At 38.8% G+C, this 20,197-nt stretch overlaps 1 long non-coding RNA gene across 1 annotated transcript in view; it reads left to right on the top strand.

The window, feature by feature from the left end:
• Positions 1-1,755: 1,755 nt before the first annotated feature.
• LOC139793342 (uncharacterized) overlaps positions 1,756-20,197 on the top strand; it is a 41,964-nt gene continuing 23,522 nt past the window's right edge. Inside the window, exons 1-2 of the long non-coding RNA XR_011724589.1 lie at positions 1,756-1,856; positions 11,976-12,026. This is a non-coding gene — a long non-coding RNA (uncharacterized lncRNA). The remainder of the gene's footprint in view (positions 1,857-11,975; positions 12,027-20,197) is intronic.

The following is a 20,197-nucleotide window of genomic DNA, read 5'->3' as shown; positions in this document are numbered from 1 at the left end:
TAATACCATCTTCCAAAAAAACCCAAGGTCAAAACTCTCTGAAAAAAGGATTCTTTTTCTTTTTTCTTTCATTTAAGCAGGCAAAGACATGATTAAGCTAACACTCTGACATGGATGCCTTACTCAAACCAAAACCTATGCTATTTCATGTTGAAACACAGCAAGAATTAATGTGTCAGTTCTTAATTATATTTTTACTTGCTTCTGGGTGTTTGGGGTTTTTTATTATTTCTAGGATATAATCGTATGTACAATACAAGACAGCACAACCTGTGTGAGATCTCCAGTTCCCCAAGATTAAGGTGTTGCCTCTGAGACAAAGACAGTAGTTATAGGGTGGTACATCTGGGAGGCTCAGACCACCCCTTTCCATGCAGGCACATATACAGGTGCTTCAGGAGAAACATCAGAGTGGTTCAGCTAACTAAACAGTCTCAAGGCTTTTATTACGGGCTGTCTGCAGGAGGGTCTCAGTCAAAGAATCAGGTGGAGTCAATAGAGCTTTTAACTTCGCTTCATCAGGTACGAGGGTATCTCACTGCCCAGTTTTTGAGCAATATGGGGGCAGTGCTGGGATTTCCCTGTGAGACAAGGATGAGGAGTACTACAGGTCAAAGAACCCTTTCTCCAGCTGTCTGCAGCTCTCAATGCTCCATGAGCATAGGAATGAGTCCATAAGTTTTGGCAGCACAACCAGTAGGTGAGGATAGCCAGGTGTAAAATTAAAAAGCATTTCTGGATGTTTGACTAAGCTACATTTGCTGCTTAGATTAAGTCAATAAAAGCCCGGTAGAAATGAGAAATTCATGACCCTGATACTTTCTCTTTGCCTCATATAAGGATACCATGGATTTTTTTAAGGATGTGTGTGACACTCTGCCTGTTTCAGGCAATTTGTACTGCACACTTCTGCCTGGTGAAACAGCAGTAACCAAAGTGGCAATTTACTCTGTTTCAAGAGAGATATAGCTTCTTCAGGGATGTTAGCAGGACACGCATGCAGTGTCCCACTGTTCGTATCTTCTCTGCTTTTATATTTAAGCATGGAGCTGAAATTAACATAATTTTGTCCACTACCTGATATCATGTTATGTGGAGTGTTATAGAAGATAAGGAATGGGAAGGTTTCTGGCCTATAAATAACACGTCTGTGTGGTAGGGAAGGATAGGTTTTTTGGCCTTGGTATGATAAAATTATACAGGCTGGCCCCAGTAGACTGCGTTATCATGGATGTGCAGTGGCACGGAGATAACCTTACAAATTAGAAGGAACAGATGAGCAATAGTCTTGCAAAAATATAAAGTTAGTGAAATAAGATGTTAAATATGCTTTGTATCTCTATAGCCCACCCTAGCTGTAGCATATGAATACACATGTGCATACATGCACACATTCCATCCCAGAATTGAAAGTAGGTCATTCCTTCTAACAGTATTATTAAGTCCAATATCTTAAATGGCTTTGTAGCTTTAATTTCACCTGACATACTTCACCATCACTCTTTTTACTTAATTCTCCTACTGATATGAGCAAAACTTGCAAATTTAAAACACTTTTTGTATGGTTTTCCCTGAGCTTGTACTCAACTAACAGTGGAGTTTTTGTTATTTTGCACTGGATTCTCATGAAGAGCAGAGAGCAGGAGGAAGGACACATCTACATTTATACATTATACAACCCTATATAAAGCCCCAGTCCTCTATATCAGGGTCTAGCAAAAGAAAACTGCCTGTATATGAGCAACTACATTATTAATGATCCTCTGTACCTATACAACATTCAAGAAATCACAGGCTCAGGCTTTCTGAGCAGCATGGCTGGAGTTTCTATGCAAGGGATTTCCTCAGGGCAGAAGGTAAGCTGAAGAACATTGAAGTTTCCCCAAGAAGCTTTTTTAGCAAATGGAATATTTTTGCTCATGGTAAAAAGTATGAGGAAAATAGGTCATTGTTAAATTGGCTTTAATTAAATATAATTCAAATGCTTGCCAAAATAACTGCACTGACCAAAAGAAGGAACAGACCACATAATGGACTGTTCAGTGTTATCGATCCAGCTGAATGAAGACTATGTAGCTATCTAATGCAGCACTTCAAGTGCTCAGAGCCACGAACCCATTCACAGAGTAATTTTTTTTGTTATAGAAAAAGCTTGTAGCATTAACAAATAACTCCTTTTTCCTTTTTGCTCTGTTAATAGTACCAGCACTGCCCTTTGTATACAGATAAGTGCCACTTGACTTGAAATGTAAGGAAATGCCTTCTCCCAGCTGCCTGTACCCAGGCATTTTGCCATCAAGTGAAGCATGCCAAAGCAAAGGGTTCAGCAGTGTAAGGCATCAGCAACTTGTTGCAGTGTGAGTAAGAAACCTATAAAAGCTCTGTTGAATGTCAGTGTGTTCAGTGTTACCACTGGTCTGAGGCTGTACCTACACCTATGCCCCATGATGCACAAGCTGTAATGCAATGCAGAGTACAAACTTTGAACAAAAAACTTCAGAGAAGTTGTAATGGCCTTAAATTGCACAGCTATTATGTAACCACGGGCCTTGAAGGAATTTTTAAAAATTATACCTTCACCTCGAGTTACCAGGATTTAATTATTAAACCTGAGTTTTAGTGACATGACGATCTCTATCATTTCCACTGTGCCTCTAAACTTGCTAATAAAATTTCTTAACTGCCAGGAGAAAATCTGATACTGTAACTAAGAGCAGACTGCAGACTTAACAGGATAAAATATTCATTCTTGCATGTTGGTAAAATTCATAGGAATTTATAAAAAGCACATTTTTAAATAGCTGAGGCTGTATCAGATTTTAATAACAGTGTTATCAGTAACAAAAGCTGCATGCAATTAACGCAGCCAAACCTTTGAAATATTCTGCAGTCAAAACCCTGTGTCTGACTGCTCTTTTTACAGGGGATAGTTCAATATTGACATTAGAGCACAAATATTTCCCACAGAAATTACATTTTCTTAATATTTTTGTTTATAAATAGTAGGGTATCTGGTTAAGAGGATATCCTCCCTCCAAATAATTGACAGTCTCTAAATACTTGCTTGTTTCTAAGAGAAACACAATATCTATCAACATAAAAGATTCACTAACACTAAATATAATATGCTCTTTAAAAGCTTTGTAATGCCAAATCCTTTCCCAAAACATTTCAGTTATCAGTACACCAATATTTCTATCAGCAGTGAAAACTGAACTTATTCACTTTGCTCATTTGATTGTAGGTTTGTCAGCTTAATGAAGCTTTTGTTTTTAACATGTAGTTGAATATTTTGTGGTCTGTATGGCATTGGATAGTATTGCATAGCATGCATGGATAGTATTATTTCTAATAATGTTAAAGCTTTCATCTGTTAGGCTAGTGGCTTTGTCAATGCCATTGTAGCATAGAAAATATCCTCTTCCACTGATACTTCATAAAATGGTGTGTTTCTGACACATAGGGTAATTTTAATCTCTGGAATATTTGAAAAGCTTTGGAAATTTTTACTTTATTGCTTGAGGTGTAGCATTAGAAGTACAGTCACGCACTGACTGTAATGGACTGTTACAGCCCTTAACATAATAATATGCCTCACATTATGCACCAGAAATTAGACATTACATTTCCCAATCAACTGCAAGTTTCACTGATCCCAGTGTGTGTGTTCTGAATAACATTTCTACTTTCCCTAGTCTAGACTATTTAATGTCTCTAAGAGAAATAAACTGTGCTGCTCTCGAGTAAACAAAGGGAATAATAGTGCTAAATTCTTAACATTATGTAAAAACATGACCATATATTCATTTAACTTGCATTCAGTGCTAAAAAAAATAATAATTTATACTATGAATTTTATTATTCAGCTGTTAAGGAAGAAAAGTCAGACACATCAGGTACAAGTGAGAGGGGTATAGATAAACTTGATAGCTTCTGTTTACTCCAGGAGCTAAAGCTGAGCTCCACAAACAAGCAGAACCACCCCACCATCCATGAGTACATGAGCTCGACGACAACCTGTGGCTGGGAAGGGACTAGGGCAGCATGCATGGTGAACTGATAGATTCGAGCTCTTTCTCACTATGAGCTCCAGATCCCTTTTGGAACTGATGGGCCCCTGCCTGAATTCACTGCTTGGTCACAAAGTATAGGTTGAAGCAGGGGAGAGGAAATCATTCCAGTAGGGCCCCAGCCCTGCAAGGAGAGACAGCTTTATTAGGCCTTCCATATGGGGCTTCAGTTCCCTTGTGTATTGTTTGACACCTTGACTTCATTAATCTGTGTAGTCTGTACAGCCTGGAAGTTCTCTCAGACCGTTCCCTGTCTATATGAAGTATCTACCATGATACCACCTCACTCATTGCTTGGGTTGCTAGACACAGCAGCAGTAGTCAGAGCAGCAAGCAGTTACTGAGCCTGTAGTATTAACTGATGGAGAAGACATCCTGCCCTGTGTACACTGAGAAAGATACAGCAACAAGATTTTCAATACCATTGCAGGAAGGTGCATCTGCTCTGTGGATATTCTCTGATATTTTGGACACTACCAGCTCATTAGCACGCAGGTCTTCTGCTTGTAGTCAATAGTTGAATGAAAGACATGTTTCTTCTCTTCATTTTTTTGCTGCTAACGTGCAGAAATTAGGGTTCTCATGTATGTATTTTGCGTGGCAGAAGAGATAAGAACCAGCAGATAAACTTCAAAACGTCAGCGCAAGGAGGTTCAACCTGTCCTGCATTTTCAGTAAGGGACTTATCGAGGACAGGGAGGAGTAAAGAGCACAGCTGGCTTTCCAGATAATGTTCTTAACCTTGTAAGACCTTTCAAAATATATTGCAAACATGCCAAGGATTATTTCTTTCTCATGTTTCCTTCATTTTTTATTGTGACAGAGTTGGGAATGGTATCAGTGTCTGCCATGTCCTTCTATTTAGGACTATTACAAAAATAAGGAGGTTAGAAGAGTCAGCTACATCTGACTTCTGGATATCAAGACTTCTTCCCATTGCAAGCCACTCATAATGGTATCTCAGTATCTTTCTGAATGCAGAGACAACTCCATTTCCTGTGACAATAATCTCCTGGAACAGGGCAGGAAAAAAAAAACCTCAGAGAGGTGCTACAGTCCTATCACTTCTCTTTCTCCCTTGGGTTGCTTTGTTCTCTCCAGAGAGCATGGAGATTGCAGATGCTCTCCTGAGAATAGCAGTGCTAGAAAGAAGGAGGCTCCTCACTCCCGTTAACTTTGTTGATTATTACCCAGATGGTCTGGCCCTCAGGGTATAGAATCTCACACATATGATTTCATAAGTGAGGAACTCAGTTTTTTGTTGACACAGCACTGCAAAATATTCCAAAGCAACACTGCAGAATGCACGTGTGTTTTAAGGTAGGCTTAATGGTAGCAGTGTCCTGCCTAACAAAATCAATATCAGCATTGCCTTTGTCAGAACCAGGTGAGGGTAGAGCACTGAGCCGATGTTGGAAAAAGATTTTTTTTAATTAAATAAATTTGACTTGTCCTTTTGAAGTTATGGGAGACAGTTATTTTTCTAAAGATTGTATCAACATTTGTGGCTATATTTAGGACAAGGATCACTGCTTGAAAAGGTAAATTTCACTTTGCCTAGCAACTGTATTTTAAGTCAACTGACCATAAGCTTATCAAGAGTGAGTGCACTGGCATATTTCCACATTGTAATAGCATAATAGTACCTATTATGCCAGTGGCTGAAAGACCAGCAATATGTAAGTGAAGTTAATAACATGAAATTGCTCATACCTTGGTAATTGTCTAGGGAGTTACATGAAAAATAGATGTTTCTGCATAAAATTTGAGTCCTTATTTTGAAATCATCTACAGGCCCCCAGTATGCCTTTTGTGTATACCACCAAGTTATACAGACTTTAAAAAAAGTATCATGATTGTAGGCAAGACTGGAAAAAAAATCCATCACAGCCTTTTTCTTTTAGTGGCTTCTAGATAATTTTTTTCCAGTTGAGATGACATTTAAATTTTAAATAGCACTTTGTTCAAAATCACCAAGGTATGAAATAGTTGTCTTGCAAGGAACAAAAATAGCTTAGCAGGTACTGTCAATAGAGAAACAAGAGTTTCTGTTATAAAAAATTGTCTAGTATATTATTAGAATGTTGACATCTCCTGCATGATCTTGAACTTTTTACTTAACTAGATTCTCAGAAACTTATCATGCTGAGCCACTTCCAGAAACTGCTGACACCTTCAACCTGATATTGGATTTACACGGGAACTGACTCTGCCTTTATACCCTCTGTGTGGTTAAATCAATTTTAGTGTTCCAGCACTATTGACACTAAACTGTTAAAACTGTGTAAAGTTTTGTGCTCCCCAGTATAAGAGGGAGATGGACACTGATGGAGACAGTTTGCACAGATCCACTAAGCTTAGGGGACTGGCACAAATGTATACAAAGAGAAATTAAGAGAGGACTTCTTCAGTATAGAAGAAAGAATGTTAAGAGGAGATCTAGGGTTTTTTAGTGACTAGTAGGGAGCTACAGAAAGAGAGTCAGACTCTTCTCAAAAGTGCACAGGGAAAGGAAGAAGTCAGTGGTCTCAGGCCACAGTGAGAGAAATTCTGGTTGAGTACGAAATAAAAAAATATCCCTGTGAGTGTTGTGAAGCACTGGAACAGGCTGCTATGAATCCTTAGTTCTTGAAGATTTTCAAATCATGACTGGACACAGCCCTGAACACGGTCAAGTCAGTCCTGCTTTGAGTATGATGTTTACTTAAATTTCTGATTCTAATAGCTACATGGGTGAAACACTCTTTCCTTACACTGTCAACTTCCTTCGGATGCTTCATGAGACTTTCAGTAGCTTTCAAATTTTGTTTATGAGACTTTAGGGCAGTGTACAGAGGATATCCTTCTTCACTCCAGCCTACGTCAAAAAGCATTCAAAACAGGGCCTTCCACAGCTCCAAGCTCCCTTTCATCAGATAGCAACTAAATTGCTCATGCTGTATCTCTGTCAAACAAAGTCATTGCAAGTGTAATGCCATGTTAAATGGAAATCTGATCCACCCCCAAGAATGAGGAAAGGAACCAAAACAGACTGGCTTTCTAAGTACTACTTGTGCAAAATGACTCATGTAGTGAATGGTTTTGCCATCAGTTTATGTAACACAATTTTGACAACTTTCCTGGGGCTCAGAAAACATCCTTCAGCCTTACGGTAAGCACACACACTACATATATGTACATATGCACACATAAAAATTAACCTTAGCTGGAATTATCTGATGTCTTCCCATTACACAAGCAAAATATAGGCATCAGTCTTGCGTATCACCATTTCAACTGGTGGTAGAATATAGTGAGTTTAATTACATTACTCTCCCTGTGAAAGATGTGCAATTTGGCCCTACAGTGAATTTGCTTCAGCTTTCCATCACTGACTATGCTTTGGGCTTTTTTGCATTGTGAACAGTATGAGTGCTAAGCCTCATTAGTTTCATTATTAGCCTTGCTGGTTTTATGCCCTTGAAACCCCTGAGTGTGAGTCAGAAGATAATTTTTGAGGAATCTGTGCAACTTTTCCCTATAGTAGAGCTAAAAGTCTGCCTGACTCTCCAAGGAAGCCTGATGCCTTTCTTCTGATGCAGTCTGTGTAGCATAGTAATCATTCAAGACTATTAAAAATGAAAATTATCTCTTTAGAATCCATTTTTCTCTTCTTAGTTAACATCTTCTTTTATGTCTTTTGTTGTTTTTTGGTTTGGTTTGGTATTTTTTTTTTTCATTTTCATGGGGGAAATTCTGCTGTCCTTCCCTTTTCCTGGCAATAGAGAATGAGATCTGCAGCAAAAAACATTCTTGCCAAGGTTTCCCGGGTAACGCCTGATTTGTTAGACTTCTACCTATATTTACTTTTTGAACCACTGGATTTTTTTATTATTTTCCTACCTTTCTAAAGTTTACTGAAGTTTCCTGTTCATCCACAACTTCTTGCCTACATTTCAGAAAAAGATTACCAGTCATAGCTATGATCTTATAGTGGCAGTCTGCACTGAAGTGTAGAGTAATGGCCACAGCATATACAGCAGTCAGATCCCAAATACAATTTAGATTATGTTATTTTCAATCTAATGTTCTAAAGTATGAATGTGCTCTCATAACACCAGCTCCTGTTGTTATGGCAGCAGGACCAAAGAACAAAATTCTCCAATGCCAGGCTCACAGATGGATCATAGAGGCTATGAAAAGTGAGTTTGTTCATCCTTGACAAGGCTTAGATGAGACCTTATTACAACGTTCCAGTAATTAAAGGGGAGTTAAAAGAAGCTGGAGACTCCCTGCTTACAAGGAATCACATGGACAAGACATGGGGCAGTGGGCACAAGTTTGTCTTGGGGAGATTCTGATTGGACAAAAAAGGTAAATTTTTCACTTGTGAGGACAGGCAGACATTGGAATGGTCTCCCAGGGGAAGTGGTGGATTCCCCACCTTTGGAAAGTTTCAAGTCTCATCTCAACAGGGTGCTGAGACGTCTCACATAAGCAATAATATTAGAAAGATTGGACCAGATGATTCTTGAGGTCCCTTCCAACCTGACATTCTACAATTCCATGATCCTAACCACCTTGCTCCAACCTGTACAGGTGGACAGCCTGCAACTCACTGCAGACAAAACCTTTTTCCTGCTTTCTATGACCACATTGCACTTCAGAGGGCAGATTTTGTATCCATTTTAGCAGTGGAGCTAGCCCTAGACTCAGCCAATATTCAATGGGGAAAAAATCCTCTGTTTTAGCTCAGGCCAAGACCAGTTGACCTTGGGAGGTGTGTGTTCCAATAGATTTCTATTCTGCTTTATCCATAGCCACTATGTTGTTTCCTTACTTCTTGGGATACCAGCATGCAGGATGGGAATTCTTGCTTTTAATACACTGATATCTGAATATCAAAGTGTCAGCAACCATGGTGAACTCTACCCTAGTTCCTCAGATCCTGTGAATCTCCTGAGTTTCTCACAAAAAGCTAAGCAAAGATGAAGCAGGGAAGAAAGGGTCACATGGTCAAATTTGAAGGAACAGCAAGTGTGATGTCTTCAACATTTGGCAGAATCTTCAGTGAGGGTTTGCACTAAACTGAGAGTGCTCCCACAGCAAGAACTCATCCATTAGGTAGGGCAGATGCCTTCAGCACAGGATAGCTACAGTAAAAGAAATCAAAGACAGAGTTTCCTTTCATCTGGATCCAAGAATCTGTGATTATTGCCTGCCTGTGCACTGGAAAAAAATAGAAGATGCAAACCACTTGGATGTTAGTCAAGTTCTAGAGTTCTTCAGCATCAAGAAGAAAATGAAAATCTTCAGCTGAAGTAACACATACCATTTTCTATCACCAACAATGAAACAGATGATGAATTTCTTGCTGGTTAATGTGTGTCATAAACTAATTACATAGCACAGATAGCTGGTGTTTCATTCTCCTGTAAGACAGAGTTTGAGACCAGACAAAGCCCAGGAAGAGCTGAGGGCCACTAGAATTGCCTGAGCATAGAATGATGAAGGCACCTGGGAGTTTGGGTGAACTTCCAGCTGTACATCTTCAAGTACAGAAATTGTTTGTCCAATGTGAAATCAGGTGAACTCCCTAGGAAAGACTCTTCAGTTAATCAGTTTTTCTTGAGTTCATCAGCAAAGCATAGATGTGGCAGCTGGCAAGATCTCATAGTGACTGGACCTTGGTTTTTTCTGGATTCTTGCTACTGTACTCAGTACACCAAATGGTACAGTTCAGAGGATCACCGAGAAAAAAACATGAAAGGCTTTTCTTTGTTGCTTACTGAATCCTGACTATGAAACTAAGCTGAAATTTTTTTACAGAGCTTCCACCAAACTGAAACAAATCACTATGGAATAGAGTCATAGATTATTAGAACAAACAATGCAGACTGGAAGAACAATCAAACCACTTTCCCAGGAATTATCCTCTATTGTGTTTACATTAACATGAGAAAATTTGTGCTACAGTGCTGACCAGCAAAGAAAAGTTTCTGTAATACTGTAATATCAAATCCTGGTATTGTCAGTTTGCCAATGATGCCTATGAAATATTCTTTCCTAGCTGTGAAACATAGCTACTTGGTGATGAAATGCTTGAAGCGTTAGTCTCAGCTGAATTTAAAATGTTTCTTCACCTCTTTCCAGACCTCAGTGCTCCTAGAGGTGAGTTATGCACATTAATTTCACTCTAATTTTAATAGAGCCCAACCCACTAAACCAGACAGCAAGTCTTGACTCCTTGCAAACGGAGCTTATCGCACGTAGAACTTTGATACAATTAACTCTCTATCTGCACAGCCCTAAGTAGAGTATAGAAATTTCTGGGTAGAGACCATTAACCTGTCCTACAGGTACTTCTGTGTTCCTTTTCCTGTGCTGACTCTTGCCCTTCTATAGCCAAGTCAGCAAGAACATCTCAGTGATACAGAAATAACCTCAAATATCCGTTGAGACTGGTGATAATCAGCTTTGATTTTCATGTGTTTTGAATGGACGCTTTACCTGGTAGTACTGTAATGTTAATGCTATTTATAGTCTGGTTTCCTAGAGAGCAGACAAAATAATCACTAGAACAGAGCTAGATGGTTTGGTTTTTTTCATTAGAAATGTGTAGGTTTCATGCAAATGAGATTGTTATCACTATAAAATGTTGAGACAACTCCCAGTGACATGGACAAGCCTTCTAACATGTATGTACCTGGAGGAAATGCAGCTTTTTTTATTGGGTATGTCTTGTTCTCAGGACCTTCATCTTAATCTTCAAAGTCCTCCATTAACTCAATCTGAATTTCATAAAGAACACGTTTTCCCTTTCTCTGTGAGATTTATTTGTAGAAGTTCTGCTCCTTAGAAGTGCCAGACCCGCTGACCTTAAGCACGTAACATGTGGAAGTACACAACAAAATTTTCTCAGCTGCTTCCTCACATGTTTTTTCATCAGAGGGAAATAGCAGTAACCACAAACCAGTCCACTTTGAGACCAAAATGTTAACTACATTTTTGCAGTTGGTTGCATGCTCACCCACAAAAATAAAAACAGTGACAAATACATACAGGAAAGGTTTGAGGGGAGGTGGAGAACAGTAAGTGTCAGCAGACAGTGAGAGGAATAGAGGAAGAGGGCATCAGCTACTGTGAAAGGCAAGCATCAGTCTCACACGTGCTTCTGAGAGGTCAATGTGAAAAATCCATCAATCAGTAAAGATTGCAAAAAGTGGAGAGACAAAATGCAGTTGGAAAGAGGATGGGGGAAAGATCACAAACACCTTGTAGAACAGAACTTGGACCTTAATCTAAAACCTGGACCCCATGGCCTTTTCAGCTGCAGCATTTATTTAAAGGTTCTTGCAGGGTGGATGAAGACTGTAACATAAGAATAAGACTGTAGCAGAGCAAAGTCACAGCTTTTTTTGAGGTTGTATAAAAATGGCAATTTTACATTACATTTTTTTGCCTCTAAGCTCTTTCTACCATTTTAAGTAGCTAAATAGACTACTATTCCATAGTTTATACCTACAGGTGTAAAATTCAGACACTGAATGCACAAACTGAGAAATCAGGTAAGTTTTCTGGTCTGTTTTCATGTTACAAGTATTTGTGTCTCTTCTCACCCAGTGTGTGTCCATATGGCAAAATGCAAACTTCCATTTGTAGAACATGAAATAAGAAAAAAGTGCAAAGTCAATGGTTAGGAATACCAAGTAGAAGTGTGCAATGTGAGATACTAGATACCTTCATTTCGTTTGCATTATGCATGAGTCATTATCACAACATCTCTGCCATAAAAGTACTATAAGCACAGCTTATAAATCCTCCCCAATTACTTGTATAGTCGGAGGTTTCTACAGATTTTTGAAAGGTAGCACGGGATGATGCTGTAAATTCTTCTGATGTTTTTTTTTTTCTGACTTCTTCCAGCTTCTAGGTCTTTCACCTGTGTCTGGCTATACACCAAATCACTCTCGTCTGGTAGGTGTGTGAGTACATCTCTTCTGACACCAGATAAAATGCTAATACCACTCTATTATCTACTTGAAATGTGAAGCCAATGGAAGAATGGTGGAAAGGATCCTAGGTCTAAGGAAAAAATACACTAGAAACTTGTGGTCTAAAATGAGGCCTAATGAGAGAAAAGGAAAATTTAATTTCATTTCTAAACACAGGACAAGGCAAAGTAACTCATGAATTAATTAAGCTGGTTTTGTGCTAAATTGGATGTTTTCATTAGAAAAATGAACAAGTAAGGCTTTAAACAAAAGCTAGAATGTTGCATGATGGTGTACCCAGAAAGTCTGTCAGGCAATAGCTGCATAATACCATGCTTCAGAAAATCAATACTTATAATTTATGCGGTTCTAAAAGTATCCTCTTTACTTCTACAGTGATAACATAGTTTTGTCTGGAAAATAAACCTGATACCTAGCATTAAAATTTAATAGATATCAAATACAGATTTTCCCATTGCTTTGTCCTTTGCTGTTTTTCAAGTTAAAAGGCATCATAGCTTAAAACCCCATCCATTTATTATTATCTGACAAAGGTAAAGTATATCATCAAAAAGCTAAATCTGAAAGTTGTAGTGAGTATATTTAGGAGAGAACAAACCAGAAAGGGAACAAATAAAACAGCTTGGTTGAAACCTCAACCCCAATGACTCCTGTGGCAAAATCCCCATTGATTTCATAAAGCCAAGACCTTACCCAGCAGTCATAGCACAGACAGCTGACACTGCACAACTTTCAGAGGGGAACAAAAGATTAAAAACTGGGTATTCAGGATACAGTCAAGTTTAGATCTGGCTGAACTCTGAGCTGACATCCAGCACATGGTTTATTCAGCAGAGGAAAATGATAGATGTGACAGAGTTTAGGTGTGGTGTGAAGAACAGTCAAAATGTAGCCTCTTTTTAAACCAAAATGCCAGTCTTTCTCTTTAATTTGATGCAGAAAAACCCCTCTATAATCTTCACAGGCTATAAGAGATCAAAGATGACCTTCTAGTCTGGTCAGCTGTAAAGAAATCTTCTGAAATACTGACATGCCATAAGGATAGCAACAATGGGAATGGGAGGAAACTGAGGGGAAAGAGAAGGGCAAAAGCATTCTAGGCAAAAAGCTGCAGGGAAAAACAGAGTTCATTTTGGACAGTCCTTGCAAATCTTTATGTGCTTGCTTCCATAATGTTACAGTTCTTCATATCCCAGAAATAACAGGGAAAATACCAATCCTAGATGCCTTCCAAAATGCTAGGACAGATTAAAGGCACAATAGTCTATCTTCCCGATAAAGTGCCCTGCAGACATGCTATGAAGTAATTGTTACTGCTCTGCTAACTAGTTTAAACAATAGGGAAGGAGGCAAATCCTTCAGAGCAGCAAATGCCTTACATTTCCAGCTGATATGAATGTCAAAAGATCTATTGACTTGAGTATTATGGTCTTCTATCTTGAGTAAGTATCTCATTGTCTTCCGGAGGTGATCTGATGGCATCTTCAGTAGCAGTGGCTGGCTTCCTGCCCTGCAGAGCCCTGTAGTTTTTTGAGCATCCTGGCACTGAAACGGAGGAGGTCTGGATAGAGTAGGTAAATATTATGAAGAAAATTATTTTCTTAAATTACAAATAACCTCCCAATAAAAATAAGTTTTGTGCACTTACACATTTCCAGGGAGAATACTGATATTTAAAATAATAAATTTTACACATTATTCGATGAGATAAGTTAATAGGTTTTTAATATATACATTACTAAAAGAAGGGAAAGCTCTTATATTTAGAACTGTATAGAATTGAATAGAAATAATACCAAATTTACAATATAATTTTCAGTTCCTTGTAAGTGTGACACTGCATACCAATGAGGGCACTTTCACTAAGGCTTGATCCTTGTGCAACTTAATAATACACCTATTAACTTTAGCTGCGTAACCAATTTCTTTGCAATCACGGTTAAAATTAAACCTCTGCCTCACTGCTTGGCTGAACGAGGGCCTAGGGCTAACTGGATCCTCAGTATGGTTTTTGTAATATTCTTGGAGGAGCAGTTGAAGTCAGCAGCACGAAGGAGGACAGGAGCTCAGCTTACAACTGAGGTGGCTGAATGTCAGACAAGGTCTTTGGGCAGGAGAGATGAGGCTGGCTGGCTTCCTGAGCCAAGGCAAAGAAGAAAATGTCCACAGCACGTACCTAAGAGCAAGGATCCAGGGGGATTGGGACTTGGCTGGATTTGTACATTGTGTACAAGCCAGAAAGAGCATCGAGAGTTCTTTGCAGTATTGAAATTCACCTTCAGGGCTAATGTTCATGGAGATTTCCAATCACACTGAGTTTAGTGTCTTCAAGGAGACCATTGCCAAAAGAAAATATAATAAATAATATTTATTATAATAAATAATAACTAATAAAATTAAAATTGCCATAATAAATAATATCTTCCTTATTTTTTCTCTAAAATTGTCAGCAGCATTTTAAAGTACCTTTTAAAGGCCTGTGAACACCACTGAAAATCTGTTTTACCTGAGCTGAATGCTATGTGCTACAAAGACAGCTCCTGATCCTTTAGGATTTAAAGAAGGGAAATAACTCTGTACCTCTTAACAATTGCATTTCTGAATATTTATTTGGTATGTGAAGGTAATCATATGTATGGATATTTGTGGTGTTGTCCTAACCATAAAAAGAGGTGTGTGTGTGGATCTGATCTAGTTCTACAAAGTTAGTGAACATTTCATAGTACATGTCAAAGGCTGACATTTGATAGCTTTAAAGAGAAACAATTTCCAGGAGTCAATCCTTTTGTTTCTCTGTATTTTTCTTCAATAAAATGATCTATACTTCTCTTTCAAAACACTCTAGTTATCATTAGCCTCAGAAATCAGAGTGCAATTAATGAATGTCTGAATTCTTCATGTTTACTGAGAAAAACCTCAATATAAACGAATATTTACTGCAAACTCATTCCAAGATAGAGGAAAGATCTGGTCTGCTTAATATCTGCCATGTAACTGTAAGAGGCAAATTTGTGTTCTCGTTGTGGTCTTCCTATTGCTGAAACTTTTGTGCTGGAGGCTCAGCAGTCAGCATTGGTCTACAGCAAATAAAAAGCAATCTGCATGTCCTGGTAACAACTTTACTGAAGCCTTTTGTCTGAAGCAGCCAAAAGCAACAGTCATGGTCTTTCTTTAGATTTTGGACAGATAGAGAGCTCATTAAGTTTCTCAGGCATTTTACATTTCTGAAGCTCGAACAGTTAAACCAGAGGGGGAGAGGTATCTTCCTGCCAGGACACAGATCAGAGAGGTTGCCTACAGCAGCAAAATATTCAGTGGGTGTTTTCATGAATGGTCATGAAAAAGGAGGGGCAAATATCCTCCAGTTTCCCCAGAGTAACTGAATAACCCAGCAGGGTAGCAATACCTCTGTAATCCTGCAGTGCTTGCGTCAGCATTACAGTACATGGGAGAATTCTTCTCTTTTTTTACATCTCACAATATAAATTGGACAATTTGCAAGGAAACAAATGCAGATTTACAAGTGCAAACTTCTACAGATTTTTTTTTAAGCTTTACTGTGAATATGAACATGGCATTATAACTTCTACTGTGCATTGAGAATGGGGAAGGGAAATAAAATTTACCACATCTGCTCCACACTAAGAGAGCAGAAAAGATGAATTTTAAGGAGACTTAATTCCACCTACTTAGTTTCCAGATTTTTTCTCAAATTTATGGTATAAACACCATCCCTCTTAGCTTTCCCAGGCTGATGAGAAAAGCAGCATGGCTGTAAGAGACACTCCAACTCCTTTTCTTGTCTCTGGTGCTCTGGGTGTGTGCAGTCATGGATTGTTGTCTCTAAGTGACTCAATAGTGTGTTTTACCCATAGTGGGTATCATCCTAATTATGCACATGAAGAAAACAGAACTTAAAATAGTTACCTGAATTATCACCCATGCATCAGCTCATCTGTGACAGACCCGGGCATTAAACTTTTGATATTCTGATCCTAATGCTGCTCTTACCAATCAAGGCAGTTTCCATCCCACCTTGGCCTTTGGTGCATGGTATCTGCTAACTCTTCCCTGTGCCCAGGATCTATAGGGAGCTGGAATTTTTTATGTGCTGAGTCTGATAATTTTTATTGATTTCTACAATTCCAGTAGGATATGTATCTCAGACTCCTATGTTTATATTCTCACCTTATTTCACTGCTGTTATGATACTAGGATCACTGAACTATAGAATGATTTGGGTTGGAAGGGACCTTTAAAATCCAATTCCCTTTCAGTGAGCAGGGAAATCTTCAGCTAGATCAGGTTGCTCATAGCCTTGTCCAACTTGTCCTTGGATGTTTCCAGGGATGGAATTTTTACCACCTCTCTGGGAAACCTGCTCCAGTGTTTCACCACCCTCACTGTGATAAGTTTCTTCCTTAAATTTAGCCTGAATCTACCCTCTTGCAAGTTAAAGCCATTACACTTGTCCTACTGCTACAAGCCCGACTAGAAACTCTGTCTCCATCCTTCTTATTATCACCCTTCAGATACTGAAAGCCCACAGTAAGGTCTCCCTGGAGCATTCTCTTCTCCTGGCTGAACAAACCAACTCTCTCAGCCTTTCCTCATAGAGAGGTCTTCTACCCCTCTGATCGTTTTTGTGAAATCTTCCCCTGGATTTCCTACAACAGGTCCATGTCTTTTCTGCTCTGAGGACTCCAGAGCTGGACACAGTACCTCAGTTGAGGTCTAATGAGGTCTGAGCCAAGGGGTAGAATGAACTCCCTCAACCTGATGGCCATGCTTCTTTTGATGCAGCACAGGATTTCATTGATTTTCTGGGCTTCAAGCAGACATTGCCAGATCATATCATATCATATCATATCATATCATATCATATCATTCATCCACCAGTGCCACCAAGTCCTTCACCACTGAAGGTGCACTGAATCACAGTGTCAATGTCATTGATGAAGATATGAAACAGGGATGGTTCAAATGTGGACCTCTGAGGAATACCACTTGTCACTGATCTCCATCTGGACATCAAGCCTTTGACCACTATCCTCTGGATGCAACCATCCCACCAATTCTTCATCCACTGAATACTCCACCCATCAAATCTATACCTGTCCAATTTAAAGAGAAGGATGTTGTAGGGGACCATGTCAAAGGCCTAGCAGTAGTCTAGATAGATGATATCCATGGCTCTTCCCTTTTCCACTGATGTCAGTCCATAACAGAAGGCCACTAGGTTGGTCAGGCAGGACTTGCCTTTGATGAAGGCACATTGGCTGTCTTGAATCACCTCCGTGTCCTCCATGTGCCTTAGCATAGCTTCTAGGAGGATCTGGTCCATGGTTTTCACAGATGTGAGGCCTTCAGGTTGGTGGTTTCCAGGGTTCTCCTTTCCACTCTTTTTTAAAATGGAGTTTCACTGTTCCAGTTACCAGCAGCTTCACAAGACTGCCATGACTTTTCAAATATCATGGAGAGTGTCTTGGCAACTACAGCATCCAGTTCCCTCAGGAATTTGGGACTACTGCATTAGGGCATTCTATCCACCACTAAATTATGCATGCAGTCAGTAGCTGTTCTGGTGAGCTATAAGCTGATATGGGGTGACTTACAATGAAAAGTTGCCTGTGTATATATACTAAGGGATTACTGTATTTCTGTTACTTACACTTAAAAGGGTTTTCAGAAGAAAAATATTTTTTTTCCCCCTGGAAAATGTCATTATATGAAATCAGAATTAGTTTTGTGAAGAGCCACAAGGTATCAAACAGAAAATCATTCTGCCTTTATTTCTGGTCTATCTTACAAATAGAATGTCCTTGTACTACAAAGATTAGATTCTCTTCCCATTTATTTTAAAGTGGATTTTAATGTAATGTTCTAAACTTTTCTCTCTATAAAATCAGGGGTTTGGATTTTGAAGAGATGTCCATCCATGTGTATGCATTTCATCAAGGATTCTATGAAGCAATAGCTATCAAAATGGAAAGATTAATTAGCATTAGATACTAATAAAAAATTTAATTGGTTTTTTTGTTGTTTTTTTTTCTTTTTAGTCCTATACAACCCTTTCGAGCATTCAATGCTCTTTGCCTCTCTCATGATTTGGAATATGCCACAGGAATACTGTGAACACAGTCCAAATATTAAATGAAAGCTATAAATTATACCAATGTCACTGAAAATGACAGATTGCAAAGGAACCAATTCTGTTAACGCAATTTAGGTAGAAGCAATGGCAGTAGGTTTCCTAGGCAGTTAAATTTCTTGACAAAAAACATTTTATAAAATTGGATTCTGGTTAAAATGAAAAATTTCCTGTGGAATTAATGTTCTTGACAACAGTAGTGAAGTTTATAAAGGGAATTGTAAAGCCTTGCCCTTTAAACCTTTCACCTGCTGTTATTTGTTGCCTTTGGTTTTCAAGGCAGCCACAGAATTCTAGAATAATATATTTACAAAGAATGAGCAAAAGTGAGATATCTTACTGCAAAGTGATTGTAGTGAATATTGCACTTTCTTTCAAATTTTCCCTATGAGCTGTGCAGAACCATGGAAATGAAAACTGGCAGAAACAACCCATGGGCACAACTTGGGATTTTTGATAGGATTTAGTCCCTCTTTGAGCTGTAGAATGGTCTGAGAGAGACGAGTCATGAGTCAACTACTCAGCATAGCAACGAGACATCAGCTGCTGAGAGGCTTCAGATCATTAAGTACTGATCCCAGGAGCTTCAGTGAAGATATTGTTGCTCACTAGAATAGCTTAAAGCTCAGTGTTCTGTGTGCTGAATATCATGTCTAATGATACTCAGGACTTGTAGCATTTTTACTTGCATGGGTAAGCCTTTGCTTTTCTTTAGCAGTTAGGGAATTAGGGAATTACATAAAGGTAAAGCAATGTTGTAATATAAATATATACATATATGCATATAAATAATAACATATAATATGCTTTCATAAATCATTTTGTCTACCAGTTAATTGCCAGTGGCTTCTGTCAAATAACATCAGCCTTTGACAATGCAGCTCAGTCTCCTTTCCCCTGGTTTGATTTCTCGTTCCAGAACTGTGAACCCTTCCTGTTCTGCCCCTGAGACTCAACAATCCTTCTCACATTTTGTCATCACATCTTCCATCCATTCTTGTATTTCGACCTTCCTCCAGCCCAATCCTAGGCATTGTCATCTGGATATGGATATAATTGTCTGTCTGCCACAACCCCTGAATTCATATTTGTGGATAAGATGCAGTATTTGTTCCTCCTCCTTCTGTTTGACCCTTGAGCAGCACTAACACTTCACCAGTCTTCAGACTCTGCATGTTTTTAGCAAACCTCATCTGTCAGGATTTAAAATGGTATTAAACTGTCCGATAATTAGGAGAGTTCATGTTTATTTTTAGATTAAAGAATAAAAATATCAAAGCAGGTTGCCAAAGAAAGAAAGAGGACTGAGAGGCCTTTTTTTTCATGTTTTATTAGCATCATGTTTATAGTCCACACTCTCTCATGTGGCTTTGGTCTTTCTCACTTGCCAGCCCTATGCTGAGCCACCTCAGTGCATGGCCTGGCAGGCAGCTGGCTGGAGACAGATGGATTTGCATGGGATTGAGGATCAGTACAGGGGATTTGCCCAGGGCTAAAGGAGGGCAGGATGGGACCATGAAGTGTGGCAGATTGAAAAGAGGAGGGATTGAACTGACCAGCAGCAAGAGCAGGACAGGCTGGTGAGGGGACACCATGCAAAGAACCAAATCCTTTTGAAGATGCTTACATAGTTAATAAACTGTCATTATTTTCCTTTAAATTACCTTTTCATTTGCACCCTAAATCATGTTTATCAGAAGCCTCTATATTTTTTTTAATTATTTTTAGTCTGAGAAATTAAAGACAGTGAGTCAGACAGTGTGCAACTCCATGCATTATGCTGAGCTGCCACAGAGGACAGCCCATTTTTCACAAGGCTGCAACACACTTTTCATGTCTCCCTAAGCTTTATTTTTAATTCTCTTGTTTTCTTGCTGTGAGAAGATAGTACTATAACAAGATTATATTGCAGTAGGGAATGCAACAGAGTTTTATAGAGGAGATTTTTATTAGATCATAGTGATAAATACAGATATACAAAA

This window comes from Heliangelus exortis, chromosome 2 (assembly GCF_036169615.1).
Source record: "Heliangelus exortis chromosome 2, bHelExo1.hap1, whole genome shotgun sequence".
Lineage (NCBI taxonomy): Eukaryota > Metazoa > Chordata > Aves > Apodiformes > Trochilidae > Heliangelus > Heliangelus exortis.
This window is presented reverse-complemented; position numbering and strand designations above follow the sequence as displayed.